Consider the following 13,653-nt stretch of genomic DNA (forward strand, 5'->3'; position numbering starts at 1 on the left):
AAGTACAGACATGTGCAAACTGAGCTCTCGAATGGAGGATTTCTGATTTTGAACTATTTTTCTGCCGGATTGTGTTTTTGTTTGTTTGTTTTGTTTTGTTTTTGCCATTGGACCCTTAAAAGTATGGATTTCAAACAGTCACGATTGGACAAAAAGTCCGGAAATCCGAACTCTTCTATATGAGGTGTGGATCTATTTTCTTAAAATAATGAAAAAAAATCCATAAACACTCTCAGACATTTAGGGCATTTGGTAGTAAAGTTAAATGGACAATATTTTACACCAGTGACCGATATTAAGAAATCCCAGTAAAAATAACCAGTCGTTTAAGGGTCTAGCAACGTAATGGGCTATTTAATAATCTAACCTTAATGTTCCACGCAGGGAGCTTGAATTTCAAATGGGGTTACCTGAATGGGTGGCTCCATTCGTCTATGCCAGTTGAAATCCATTCCCCCCTACAGAAGGCTTGACCTAAATTTTCCACACAGAGAGTGTGCAATTCAAATGAGGTTACAGATTAAATTCATACTCCCCCTATGGTAGACAGGACCCTGATCTTCCACACAAGGAGTATGAATTTCAAATAAGGTGACTCCATTCGTCTATTCCAGATAAAATCAATACACCCCATTATGGTAGACAGGAGCCTAATATTCCACACAGGGAGTATGAATTTCAAATAGGGTTACCTGAATGGGTGACTTCATTTAAAATCTACACACATTGTGTGTGAGATCGAAGTTATGTCTTCCATAGTCGATGTATGAATGTTAAATTGGCCCTGCACATTTTATAAGGATAAGGATACATATTTGCAAGTTTAGTTAAATTACATTAAATGAAACACAATAGAAGTAACATTTACCTTGTAAGCAAATTCTTTATTTGCAGTAGCATGTTGAAATACTAATGTGATTTCGAATAACAATCATGAAAAAAATAATAATTTTAAAAAATGTAAAAAAACAAGTATGTTAGGCAAATCACCATCGAAGTGTTACGTGTAATACGATGCTGTTCACTAGATTATATGACCTTGAGTTCCGAACCACGATCAAATTGATCGACACTCAACATGTGCCGGATCTAACATCATTTCCATAGTTAAGGAACCACTTCGTTGGCGAATTATTATATGCTTACAAAGGTATTTTATCATGCAGGATAGATCCCATAAACCATACTATTGTGAAGCGATATAGAAGAGTTTATATAAAAAATATTTTTTATATAAAAAATATTTTTAGATGAATATAAAAATATATCTTTAAGAAATTTGATTGCAACTATCCGATAAAGTATCACTCCCTCAATGTTGACAGACCCGAAATATATAATTGTAATGGATTTAACACGCTTTAAAATGTCAGGAATGTCTGTAAGATTAAATATATATTGTATGTACTTCTATCAATGATATAACAAAAAGATATAATATGGAATACCCTCCCTGCTAAAAAATTATAAACAAATAAAAATACTAAAATAAACGTTTTCTATTCATGTTGTGTTTAAAAAGACACAGCCAGGTACCGAACAACATTTGTCTGGTAAGGTAAAGTAATAACGTTACCAATTGTGTTTACACCTAATAGTTTGGAATGCCTCCAATAAACACAATATAAAAATTCTTAAATAAAAACAGTTATTATTCTTGTAATGTTTGAAAAGTCAAAGTTAGGTACAGGACAATATTTTTTATGGAAAAGTCATAAAACGGTATCAATATTAATTAAAAAAACCTTTGATTACACCTAAAATACGCGTTATTGCATGTTAGATTAAAGATTCAAAATGACGGTTGGGTAATAGTGAGTTTCTCTAAGGTAATATAAAAGCACTGCTCTATAAGCTGCTATCCCATAATACTAATCATGTGTCTTAAACGACATTGCATTTTACAAGATTTGTTCATCTTCATTCTAAGCAAGTGTAAAACGGAAATCAACTTTTGTTACGGTATGGCAAATTATGTCGCATGAGTTTTATTTTCGTGTCTTTCACTTGTCGCCTGCATTAAGGTTAACTATTTTCTTTTTTTTTTAGATAACACTTTCTGATCAATGCAATATAAAAAAATTATGGTGATGCTATTTGTTTTGTGCTGTTAAAATATGAAATATTATGAAAGTGTATTTTTAACAAAAACTTTTTCCACTAAACACTTTTCGAAAGCACATATAAATGGTTATAATGTACGAAGTAACTTCAGAATGATGGCATAAACCTGCAGGCGAGTTGCGATTATGGTAGAATGTTGTCTGTAAAAACTTTGAACATAGGCCTTAATGACGAACACATTTTTTATTCATTCAAATTGCTAAGTTATACTGTAATGACAATAATATTTTAAAAAGGCATTCGATATTTCAGCCATTTATATGTGCAGTCAAGAAGTTTTAGGATCCTGATGGTTTGCTGATCATTCACATGCGTTGTCGACCGCATTAAAAACATCATCAGCACGAGGATCTCCTTCAAATCTGATCTTCCAAGCATTTTTAGTCTCATCGACACACACAAAGTCAGCCACATCGACATCACCACAATTCGGAACTGAAAAAATAAGGTTCATAATCAATCAAGGAAACAACCAATCAATAAACCAATTTAATCAATTGGCAATCAAACAATGAGCTGTATGTATACTTATAATGTTTGTATTTTTAAATAAAATACATCTTGGAAAATATTATGTGTGAATATTTAACTAATCAGAAAATATCACTAGCGGGCGAAGAATTTTTTTCTAAAAATTCCCATCCCCAAATTCCGGATATCAAATGGTGCGCCCCTAAATAGACTGTTCATGGGAGGGGCTTCTAATGATTATGTGTGACCCAAAAAGCATGGATTTTGTTTATTCAGGATCACTCTACGTTATACATGTAATTGGCCCAAGTCGTACAAAGCTTTCGACAATATTATTTGCATGTAATACTCTGACGTAGCTGTAATGCAAATAGGTTGCCATGGCATTGCAGCTTACCGTTGCCTATCAAAGCATATTCGGTTATCAGATATTGAAGAATCAGCTTGAATTTGTTTTGTCCTCCATGTCCTGAAAAATAAGTCGAAATTAAGAGAAAAGAACGTATTAAAATTAAATTTACTATGATCCCTGTGAAAAACCACCCAATATCTCTCATCTTTGGTATACTTGCAGGATAAACAAAGTAATGCAGGAGTGACTCACATATTAAGGGAACAAACCAAAAGATCGATGACCTCCTGTAAACGTAACTGGTTTCGTTTAGGGGGGGGGGGGTAAAATACTCGATTACGTTTGTACAAAAACATCGGTCTGAAAAATGTGTCATTATTATTATATATTATGTAAGAATGTTCAACATTTTATTATTACGTTTCTGGCAGGTAGGGAGGGGGTCGGCTGAGAAACGAAACCAGTTACGTTTAAAGGACGTCATCGATCTTTTGGTTTGTTCCCAAACCATAATAATTCCAATCTCTGTGCATTCTACTGTTGCTTTTACCTGTGCTAGCCTGGCCTATCATTTGGGCTTAGAAATGAAAAACAGTTACCATAAAGATCAGGAATAGGTTCAGTGGCAGAGACAGATGGCTAGCCCGGCAACCCTAGTAATTTAAGGTAGTAAAATCCCACACCGGATCGGTTATGTAATTTTACCATTAGTCGGTACAAAATAATTCAAAAACATACCTTCAGGGATGGGGTATGAACGTTTGGACAGTATTTATTGTGGGACATTAGAGCACATCAGACATATCGAATTGCATTCTGAATACGAAGAATGTCCTTCTGATATCAAATAATTTTGATTTTTGAACTTCGCAATGTAATACATATTTTATGGCAAATGATTAAAATTTGACATTTTTGATATTTAACAGTACTCGAAGTAAACTTTATAAATCTGATGATTTATACTTAAAGTGTATGTAGGTGGGATGAAAAGCAGGCGCATAGCAAGCGGGGGGACAGGGTGGACGAAGTCCATGGGCCCCGAGGGTTCAGGGGCCCCGAGCACAAAAACGAAAATTAAATAATGGCTCATAATGGAGAGCAGGGCCGGATTTTTATACCATTGGGCCAGGTGGGCCCGGGTCCAAGGCAATTTTGGGCCTCCAAATTTTGGGGGCCCCAAAATTGCCCTATGCATCTTTCTTTTAACTCCAATAGCAGCCTGTTTTTGGGTCAAAATAGGGCAAAATTGTAAAATTTTCCGCGCTTCGCGCATTCAAATAACAAGATTTATGTTGATCTGGGGCCAAAATAGTCAGAAATCGAATTGAACCAAATATGTTAGTCCCCCTTGGTCCCCCATTAGTTAAACCAAAACTTGGCCACTGACTTGAGTGCACATACCTTTCTCGGCACGTGAGTTCGGGGCCTCCAAATTTTGGCCTGGCCCAGGGCCCCAAAAAGGTAGGCTAAATCCTGCCCTGGTGTAAAGGGCCCGTACTGCTCCTTGTCCATGGGCCCCTGATGCTCTTGCTACGCCCCTGATGAAAAGCCGACGACCGATTGAAAATTTTGACCTTTCGTATTGAAAATATGGATTTTTTTCCCTAAAACACCAAAAAAATTAGGTCGTTTTGGGAAAAAAATCCATATCTTCAATATGAAAGGTCAACATTTTCAATTGATCGTCGGATTTTCCTCCCAGCTACATACACTTTAAGAATATATCATTAGATTAAAAAAAAATTATTTCGAGGACTGTTATATATCAAAAATGTGAAAACTATCAAATTTTAATAATTTGTCATAAAATTTGTATTATATCGTGAATTTCAAAAAATGAAAATTATTTGATATCAGAAAGACATTCTTTGCATTCAGAATTCAATTTGATATGTCTGATGTGCTCTCATGTCCCACAAAAAATACTGACGAAATGCTCAAAACGCTCATTCCAGATCCCTAAGGCTTAAACTGGAGTTATTTCTCTGACTCATATTTAGAACATATTTAGATTTGCTCGGGTTAGAAAAACATATTTGTGCTAATGTTTTCTAATCAGAAACGCGTCTCCGCGTATTTATACTTTATAGTACTGGGGCCCGAGCACTGATGAAGACCTCAGTATCGCTGGATTCAGATGTATTTCCTGACTTGCTACCTTTGCCATGTTTGAATGACTTTTGTCCGACACGGTGTTTATTTTATAGGGCTATTGGTCCAGCGGCACGCATCCGATACTTTACGAGAAACTTCACTCCTGCGTTGTGATGTTTACTGCAGAGCTGCCAGATGGAAGAGGGATTCCAAGTATCAGCGCGTAGGTGCTCAAAATGCGCGTTAACTAACGCACAGCCAGCGCAGATGTTCGACGCAACTTGTGACGCGAAAACAGACGCACTGTCCTACGTGATGATGTACGGCGGAGGTGCGGTGGATATACATAAACATAACTGGATATTTGTCCCAATAAGTTAGTCAAATATTTTTAATATTATAAGTTAACTACCTCGTTTAGTGACGTCATCTGCTGCTTGTGGTTGGGGTCGCGGAAGGTAAACGAAAGTTACGCTACCATCTTTAACGGCACAAATGTCTGGATCATCTGAAGAGAAATATATTAAATTCCTTTAGTTGCGAACAAAATAATTATGAATAAATAAAAATAATAATGATAATAACACAATGTGGCAATAAAACCTATGCAAAGCTTAAATCCAACCCAACTAAGAAACACAAGGCCAAGATGATTAAAACTCTGCAATCCATCAAGCAAAGTGGTGCTATCACGGAGGTTCAATACAGAAAGCTCTTTCAAATAAGTGAGGTTCAGCTGTTTGGCCTATTGTTGCCTGCAGCGCCTCGTTCAAATTTATCGCGAACATCGTAACTCCACTAGTTGGTCACAGAACCTCACTTCAAGAACAACACTAAGGACCCAGTGATTTAACTTGATGACTTTACTATTACTGTGGATGGAAAATTGGTCAGTTATGATGTCATGGCTCTGGTCACGTGCACATCCGTAAGTAAAACTATTGATATCATTGAGTTACGCCATAAGAACGATCCTACTCTGGGTAACCGTGCATGTTTGTCAGTTGATGAAATCATTAAGCTGATTCGATTGTAGCTGACCATCACATATGTTCAGTATGGTGATGAAGTCTACAACCCGCTTGAAGGTGCGGGTATGGGGTCCCCCGTACCCCCAAACTGCAAACATCTTCACGAAGAACTTAATGTCTTAATGTCTTGATTTTAACCGAATACCCCCGCACACACCCCCCCCCCCCACATCCACCCCCACCCCCGTAGGCAGGAAAACGAGGACCTTATTTTTCACTTGGTTTAAAACAAACTAACCGAGGATTCACACATCCGTTCTTAATCGCCATACCGTGGACCTCAGTCACACACACCAGACCACTTACTATCCAACCGTGGCCCGTCTTATACCACCCATATGCAGTTTTACGTTATTTGCGATGTCTTGGATATATTTAAAACACCGAGGATGTCAATGGTCACCGGGTGTCCTCATTTGACATGTGTGTATCCTTGTGTGTGTCCTCGTTTGCCTGGCTACGTAAACGCAAGCCCCACAACACCCCCCCCCCCACCCCCGGTCATCATCAAGAAGAGTGTTATTGAGAGTTTTATTAATCATCTAAATACCTGCCATCCATCTATAAAATTTACGCGAATCCAATTTTTCTTGAAATGTAAGGAACAAGTTATATTATTTGGCTAAATTAAATTTAAAATTATAAATAGCACCCTAAAAAAAAAGCAGAAAAAGAAGAATAAAATGGACAAAACACGAAAATCTATGTAAAAAAGAGCTTGAAATATAATGTACATATTAGTGCGATAGTTGTTGGCATTTCTTTTGAAACAGATTCATCAGGATCGTTCATAGTTCAATACAGTAGGAAAGGTTCTTTTTCAGATCCAATAATACAGGTACTTACTCGGAAATATTTCAATTTCTATCAGGAATCTTAATTTTAATCAAGATTCCTTATAGGAATTGAAATGTTTCTGAGTAAGTACCAGCATTATTGGATCTGAAAAGGAACCTTTTCTACTGTAGTTGTTGGCATTGTCTAGAATTGAACATTATAAATGTCTTGTTAGAAAATTTAAAAAAATATCACATCAAACAACCGTCCGTAAGCATAGACTTGGATAGTACAATACACATCATCACAGTTATCACATTTTCAATGCATCGTAGATAAACTCTGTCATAATCATTCACTTGAATTGAACAGTTAAATATGGCTCCTCTGCTGAACCAGCCTCTACAGGTCGAAAATGCGTACACTATCCAAGTCTATGCTTACGGACGGTTGTTTGTTTGATGTGATAATTTTTACTGCTCTCAAAAACCGGAAGTCACAGTGACGATTGGGCTAATTAACATCAGCTTACCACCAGGGCATTTTCCGTCATCCCCGTCGGCGTTGACTATTGGTATTATTGACTCTCCATACTCAGGAGAGCCATCTGCATCCAACACAGGGGCGCCATTTTCATCTGTCAATGCTGTACATACATATATATTACTGGAGAAACCAAAACACACAGGATATTATGTAATGCACAGGTCACTGGTTTACGTTCTTCTGGTAGTAAATTAAAAAAACTCGGTCGAGTTTTGACAAAGTTTTAAAAATAATACATAATGGTTAGTTAATGAAAAAGAACAAGTGAAATTTAGCACCCACGAGGTTTATTTACTCGAATTCTACTTCCAATTCAAATCTATTATATTCCGCCATTGTATAGAGGTTTTCCGTGTTCTATAAGTTGCATATCCTATCAGCGAGTGCTATACCTTGTTTATGACTTTCAAACGAAGTACCTGCATGTGCAACCATGACTGTTTCAAAATAACCCGCCAAAGTCATGCAGGTAACTCCGAGGTCGAACATTGAATTGGTTTGAATGAGGAATACTACGGGAGCCAGGGGTTTTTGTTAGAAGTTTGACACATGAGTAAAAGTGGACCTCTATTCTATTCATAAATAGTATTGCAGGAATCGCGGAAATCGCTGCAATGCACATATTTATTAATCAAAGTGTTAAACATGTTAACTGCCCTACATTATATTTCAGTATATACTTATTTCCAAAATTCAAATACATTTTGGACCGGAAACGTCTGATTGTAGATGATTTGAGTATGAACTTGGAATAATAGGGTATTTAGCCGCAAACACTTGCAAAAAAAAATCATTAAAATTGGAAACTTTTGGGAGTACAATCATTTTGATACACCCTGTAATGCGAGTCTCTATCTCTTAGGGAACAAACACAAAGATCGATGACGTCCTATAAACGTAACTAGTTTCGTTTCTCAGTCGACTCCCTCCCTCCCTGCCAGAAACGTAATAATAAAACGTTGAACATTTTGACATAATAATGACACATTCTTCAGACCTATGTTTTTGTACAAACGTAATCGAGTATTTTTACCCCCTCCCCCCTAAACGAAACTAGTTACGTTTATAGGACGTCATCGATCATTTCGTTTGTTCTCTTACCATGTGCATGGTTCTTGGTCTGCTAAATCACCACAATCTTTAGGCCAGCCTTTTGATGGGCGAACATCGCCAGGTCCCTCACACGGTGGACCTGTTGACAAAAGATTCAATATTAATGCTGCTTTTATCTTCTTACACATGACTTCTGGAAACACTTTTGATGAAAACTTCAAATACCTCTGATTTGCCATGGAGTTCGTACGACTTAGAGCAAAGTAGCTACAATAACAAATCAGAATTGCGTATTAATTTGAAACTTACAACAAATTAAAGATGATACTTTACTCCATCTATCATTAGAGTTTCATAAATATTCTAAAATTTCTTATGTATTTCTTTATTTTTTGAAAATTACCTAAATTCGTCCACATTTTATTTTTAAGCCTACACGGAGTGTGCTCTTGTTTGCAGTTTCATGGATTGTGTATAAGCTTAATATTAGGCATGTCACAGTGGCTGCACAATACTTCTGTCACACTGTGCATGCAAGCATAACAGTAAATTGAAAAGCGCGCGCATGAAAGTTGTTCAATTTTGGCAAACATCCATGCCGAAAAATTAATTTCCTCATATGTGCTATTTATCACAATTGTTTGAATTTTTGATATATGGTGTGTGAAACCTTTCTGTGACTACCATCGGTTTTTTTAAAAATAAATATTGCTTCGTTTAAGAGCTACTACCTATTTTTATGGATTGTTGAAGATCCCTCATAAATCAATAAAAATAGGCCTTTTGAAAAATCAAGATCTACCATCATTTAGCTGAAATACTAATCTTTCTAAGCATGTAAATTATTTCCGTCGACAACGAATGGCACACTTGAGGAAAACGATTTGAAACAAAACATTTTTAAGTGAGTTTAAAGGGAGTAATATTCCAAACCACAATAGCTCTAAGCCATTGTGTGTGTCCAAGGCCACACCATTTTTGTATACGCGGTATAATAGAGGGGCTGTTCCGTTTACCGTTTCTCTTCCCATGTTAATCCAGATAACAAAATGTTAATTTAAAGTCTCATTGCAAATGAATTTTTATTTTTACTTTTCGGATTTGGCTTTGAGCAATGGTGACACATACCATATTTACAGAAAAAATGAAAATTCTATTCCAGACACCGTCAAAATGTCAAAGTTTTTTTTTAATATTATATTAAAGTAATTAACTGCAGATTCTTTACTCAACATCATAACAGGTTCATACTTGACAAATTCATGATGAATGAAAAGACTTTCATTAAACATCGAAAAACAAAACAAAATTACTCATGCCTAATTTACATAATAATATCATGAATACATAATTAGCTGTAATAAGCTAATTTGCATAATTGATTACTTTTGTGTATTTTTTGTTATCAATTGAAAGAACTTTGTATACATGTTTGTGAAAAAAACCGCACCCTGATATCATGTACGGTTTTCTTTTGGCATCAATTTTGCATATTAATTAGCTGAACTTAGTCATTTTTAAACTTTTATTTGTCTGCAGATTGGCCGGAATTGCTAAAATAGTATATTTGGTTAATTTATTATAATTATTCAATGATAGATTTTTTTAATTTTGTTTTCTTTGACGAAGTTAAAAAAGATAGGCAATTAACCTGTGATACTTAAATTAACGTTGCCTTTTCAAGCAAGTGTCCAAATAAACCTTCAAAATCTCGAAATGTGCCAATTTTGTCATTATAGCAATTTGTGGCAGATTTGCATTCCATTTATGAGCATCTTAAAATTGACACTACGTCACAATGCATTGACCGATTTCAATTCGGTTTTTTGATTTCTGATGCTTTAATAAAGGTCATTCATGTAGAAACATTAAATAACGTGTTTCTGCTGCCCTTATTTTTGAGGTGATATACCTATTAATATCTAAATTCTCTCGCAATGTTTTTTTTTAAATAGAAACACTTAATTTGAAACACTTAATTTGAAATAGAAACACTTAGAAAGCGAGAAAATGTTCTAAATTTAATTACCTTGTCTTAAGATTTGAGTGTAAATACCGCAAAGGTTTGCTCCCTCTGACCCGCCTTAGGCCTCGTATCCATAGGCTGTTCCCTTGTGGCGTGTGCCCTTGTTCCGTGTTTACTTTTTCCCATGTGACCTGCCACACAGTCAACCTATGGATACGACCACTAAGCAAAACAAAGGTTCGTTGTCTGTGTGGCAGGTCACATCAACGCTCTGCAGGGTCTATTGTTCTATTGTTTCCGATTAGAGCGCTGACATATTGGAAAATGTTGCCAATCAATATTCATGAGAGTGTACATTCAACGTCCAGTTTGCGAAATTGGGTGAGTTGTGTTTGGTAGGTGTGAAATACATCTGACTGGGCGTTTTAATTACGTAACGAATAAAGGCATTGACATCATCGAATGGCTGCCCAGTGCTGTTATGTGTTTAGTTATTATATAGGCCTAATAAGTATTATTAAATGTATTCATCATTCCTTTCTTTTCCCTTCTCTGTACTTATTCTTTCCTAGGCCTACACTTTATCACCCCCTCGCTTTCATTGTCCCCTCTCACCCTCCCTCTCTCATTCCCATCATTTTCCTTATATTTCTATTTATCTACTTGTCTTTATTATATCTTTTTATTTATCCCTTCCTCCAGCCCTCTCTCATTCTCCATATCCCCTCCTCTCCTCTTCCTCCCTCCTCCCCTCCCAAGACTTCTCACAGAGGTGAATCTGCCCCTCCCCAACCCCCCTCCCTCTTTGGGCACTCCATTATTTCTATACCAATCTCCTTCTTGAAATAAAATTAAATGGAAATTTCTTAAAAACAACCTTTATAGGCCTATACTTATACTTACATGTATACGTATAGCGATTACCATTATATTGTAATATAGATATATGGACTGGACACGGCAGCCTTCATACATTCTAATATGTAATCGACCAGCAAGAGCATTCAATTTATTTAAATGAAACGCCTAACGTCAGGTGGGTGGTAAAGATGATTGCATCGACAGCTAAAGCCTCCTTATAAACTTCAGACCCACACAAGCACACATTTGGGATGCGTGAGTACAATGGTACCACTTTACACATGACTGCCCTTACACATGACTGTAGTGTGGTCACTTATGGATACTCGCCTGTTGTGTAGAGCGTTAATATGATGCCGGATCAGTGACCAATTTAATGGCGGAACCCCTTTATTCGAAACAATGGTACCACTTTTATGAATAGCCTGTCGCAACTTCTAATCGGCATCAAACGAACAAAAGATTATATAATCTATTGCGACTCTATTTCTATTTAAAAGCTCTTTGGGTCACATGGGAAAGAGTAAACACGGAACAAGGGCACACGCCACAAGGGAACAGCATATGGATACGAGGCCTTAAACAAATGAAGACCTGAGCGCAAGAAGACCGTAAGTCCACTTGGCCCCTCAACATGTATACACTAAAGTTACGTAAAGTTTCTTATGGTTTTATAATGTTTAATACATGTTCCAGGGTGAAAACATCATGAAATGTTGTGAAAGATTTGATTTGGCCCCTGAACATGTATAAAACATTACCAAACTATATGAAACTATACGCAACTTGAGTGTATACATGTTGAGGGGCCAAGTGGACTTACGGTCTTCTTGCGCTCAGGTCTTCAAATTATCAATTGAATATTTCATCTTATACTTTTCTTGCACAAATCCCACTTGAACTTGCCCACTTGTTGAATGCCAGTTTACTAAACCCGCGATTTGGTAGCCCAATTGGGAAACTTTTGAAAATGAAGGTGAATTTCCTGTCCCATAAAAACTAATGGTTAAGAGAAAAATTGGGCGACTTTTTAACATTGGATCTCCCGATTTCCTGTAGTTTAATGTCCCGCTGAAACCAATAGTTAAAAGACAGATTTTCGATTATTTGACCCACGATTTGGGCGGAAATTTGTTGGCAACCCTGGTAAACTTCCCCAATCAATGGGGAGGACGGGTTAGTGTAGTGGTCTTCTCACTCGCTTCTCACCACTGTGGCCTGGGTTCAATTCCCCGCGGCGCCACATGTGAGTTTGGTTGCCGATCCATGCTCGTCCTCGCAGGTTTTACTCCGGGTGCTCCGGTTTTCCTCCTGCATCTAAAATCGGACCTCTTCCCATATCCCTGTCCCGTCATATCCGGATGGCGTCCCTTAAATTTAGTAGCCTCTGAGCACTATTGGGATTAGCCTGGCTTCGGCCGAATGTTATAAATAAAAGTGAAAAATTTACATTGAAAACAAACAAATGAAATATAAAAAACATAAATAAATACAAATAAATACCTGTATGACCCGTATGACCAGGCAAATTGGCCACTATTTGTATGCCAGTTTACTTTATCATTAATTAGTTAATGGTAACTAAAACATGTACATGTAAAATAAACGTATGAAGTGTGAAAAAATAAATTAAATAGAAATAAATAGAAAATTACCTGAGTTACCTCCACTTCTATTCTCAAGGAGATCCTGCAGAAACAAAGCGAATATGAAAATTATTCTTCATCATTCACATATATCAAATATAAACTGAGCTCAAAAAGAAACTTATATTTTTTTACAACTTGTGAATCACAAGGTCATATCTTAAAATACTGTCAATCAAAATGAACCAAAATTACAAACAGGAATACTTTAATACTCTACTCAAAACACATGTCAGTAACCAAGCAGTTGTCCAACTGACACAACAGCAAAATGCACTGTCATGTGACTTCCACCACTTTCACAGCCCAACATTTGACACACAGCATAAAAAAATCTGTGAGAATGCACACAAGATCCTTGCACAGATGATAAACGGTGCTGCTTTCTGCTTTTCATACACTTTTTTCATGAAACAGGGCTGGGCTGTGAATGTGGTCCAGGAAGCTGTTCCATGTCGGTGCATTTTGCTGTTGTGTCAGTTGGATAACTGCTTGGTTACTGACATGTGTTAAGAGTAGAGTATTGAAGTAAACCTGTGTGTAATTTTGGTTCAATTTGATGGACAGGATTTCAAGATATGTGAAAAATTATAAGTTTCTTTTTGAGCTCAGTTTTTTATCGGTTAACTTTTGGTATGTCATTTGACTTCAAACGATATCCAGAAACGGGGTTAAGGTTTGTTGAACTTTGCTCCTTCAACAAAATGGTACCTTTTTCGGTTCTACATC

The 13,653-nt window shown here is 36.6% G+C and overlaps 1 long non-coding RNA gene across 1 annotated transcript; it reads right to left on the reverse strand.

Moving 5' to 3' along the window:
- Positions 1-2,350: 2,350 nt before the first annotated feature.
- On the reverse strand, positions 2,351-12,969 carry LOC140141409 (uncharacterized). Its single transcript, XR_011857405.1, has 4 exons — positions 12,934-12,969; positions 5,457-5,552; positions 2,993-3,064; positions 2,351-2,559 (listed from the first exon to the last, which is right to left on the reverse strand). It is a non-coding gene; the product is annotated as an uncharacterized lncRNA (long non-coding RNA).
- Positions 12,970-13,653: the final 684 nt, after the last annotated feature.

Source organism: Amphiura filiformis, chromosome 19 (assembly GCF_039555335.1).
Source record: "Amphiura filiformis chromosome 19, Afil_fr2py, whole genome shotgun sequence".
Classification (NCBI taxonomy): Eukaryota; Metazoa; Echinodermata; class Ophiuroidea; order Amphilepidida; family Amphiuridae; genus Amphiura; species Amphiura filiformis.